The sequence below is a fragment of the Lampetra fluviatilis genome, unplaced genomic scaffold, assembly GCF_964198595.1.
Source record: "Lampetra fluviatilis unplaced genomic scaffold, kcLamFluv1.1 SCAFFOLD_1388, whole genome shotgun sequence".
In the NCBI taxonomy this organism is placed as follows: Eukaryota; Metazoa; Chordata; class Hyperoartia; order Petromyzontiformes; family Petromyzontidae; genus Lampetra; species Lampetra fluviatilis.
Genome location: NW_027621551.1, coordinates 1 through 2,500, shown reverse-complemented (window position 1 = coordinate 2,500; position 2,500 = coordinate 1).

Sequence of the window (2,500 nt, the reverse complement as noted above, 5' to 3'; positions counted from 1 at the left end):
TAGCAGCAGCACCTATACACAGGCAAAGGTCCCCCGTGTAGCCTCTAGCAGGCTGTAGGGGCAAGTGCTCTTAGCAGCGTGTAGCAGCAGCAGCACCTATACACAGGCAAAGGTCCCCCGTGTAGCCTCTAGCAGGCTGTAGGGGCAAGTGCTCTGTGTAGCAGCAGCACCTATACACAGGCAAAGCTCCCCCGTGTAGCCTCTAGCAGGCTGTAGGGGCAAGTGCTCTTAGCAGCGTGTAGCAGCAGCACCTATACACAGGCAAAGGTCCCCCGTGTAGCCTCTAGCAGGCTGTAGGGGCAAGTGCTCTGTGTAGCAGCAGCACCTATACACAGACAAAGGTCCCCCGTGTAGCCTCTATCAGGCTGTAGGGGCAAGTGCTCTTAGTAGCCAGCAGCAGCAGCACCTATACACAGACAAAGCTCCCCCGTGTAGCCTCTAGCAGGCTGTAGGGGCAAGTGCTCTGTGTAGCAGCAGCACCTATACACAGACAAAGGTCCCCCGTGTAGCCTCTATCAGGCTGTAGGGGCAAGTGCTCTTAGTAGCCAGCAGCAGCAGCACCTATACACAGACAAAGCTCCCCCGTGTAGCCTCTAGCAGGCTGTAGGGGCAAGTGCTCTGTGTAGCAGCAGCACCTATACACAGACAAAGGTCCCCCGTGTAGCCTCTAGCAGGCTGCAGGGGCAAGTGCTCTTAGTAGCCAGCAGCAGCAGCGTCTATGAAAGTGGTCGTGGGTGCTTAGCAGTTGCAGTCGATGGCGATGCATTATCGAGCATTAACGCTCCACTCCGCGTGTCCGTGCGCTGGTCTTTGTTTTATTTTATTAAAGTCATCATCGTCGTCGTCGTCGTCCTCGTCGCAGTCATTTATTATTTATTCACCTACCCACCCCCATCCCCCCCCCCCCCTCTCTCTCCTCCCCTAAGTAATACAGACGTCCGATTCCGCTTTGAAGGGGTTAATGCGTTTCCCTTGCCCCGGCGATGATACGCATTGTGCGACAAAATTGTCGCATGCATTATTCATCAACGTCTGGCGGTGAAGGGGGGAGGGGGGGGGGGGGGGAGAGCGAGCGAGTGAGAGAGTGAGCGAGCGGAGAGAGCGAGAGAGTGAGCGAGCGAGAGAGTGAGCGAGAGAGTGAGCGAGAGATTGAGAGAGTGAGCGAGAGAGTGAGCGAGAGAGTGAGCGAGAGAGTGAGAGAGTGAGCGAGAGATTGAGAGAGAGTGAGTGAGTGAGCGAGAGAGAGGGAGTGAGAGAGTGAGTGAGAGAGTGAGAGAGTGAGCGAGAGAGTGAGCGAGAGAGAGGGAGTGAGAGAGTGAGAGAGCGAGAGAGGGAGCGAGAGAGCGAGCGAGAGAGTGAGCGAGAGAGTGAGCGAGAGAGTGAGCAAGAGAGTGAGCAAGAGAGTGAGCGAGAGAGTGAGCGAGAGAGTGAGCGAGAGAGTGAGAGATTGAGAGAGTGAGTGAGCGAGAGAGTGAGCGAGAGAGTGAGCGAGAGAGTGAGCGAGAGAGAGGGAGTGAGAGAGTGAGTGAGAGAGTGAGCGAGAGAGTGAGCGAGAGAGAGGGAGTGAAAGAGTGAGTGAGTGAGCGAGAGAGAGGGAGTGAGAGAGAGTGAGTGAGTGAGTGAGCGAGAGAGTGAGCGAGAGAGAGGGAGTGAAAGAGTGAGTGAGTGAGCGAGAGAGCGAGCGAGAGAGCGAGCGACAGAGAGCGAGCGAACACACACACACACAGCGAACACACACACACACACAGCGAACACACACACACACACACAGCGAACACACACACAGCGAACACACACACACACAGCGAACACACACACACACACACAGCGAACACACACACACACACACAGCGAACACACACACACACAGCGAACACACACACACACACAGCGAACACACACACACAGCGAACACACACACACAGCGAACACACACACACACAGCGAACACACACACACACACACAGCGAACACACACACACACACACAGCGAACACACACACACACACACAGCGAACACACACACACACAGCGAACACACACACACTCAGCGAACACACACACACACAGCGAACACACACACACACAGCGAACACACACACACACAGCGAACACACACACACACAGCGAACACACACACACACACACAGCGAACACACACACACACACACAGCGAACACACACACACACACACAGCGAACACACACACACACAGCGAACACACACACACACACAGCGAACACACACACACACAGCGAACACACACACACACACACAGCGAACACACACACACACACAGCGAACACACACACACACACAGCGAACACACACACACACAGCGAACACACACACACACACAGCGAACACACACACACACACACAGCGAACACACACACACACAGCGAACACACACACACACAGCGAACACACACACACACACACAGCGAACACACACACACACACACAGCGAACACACACACACACACAGCGAACACACACA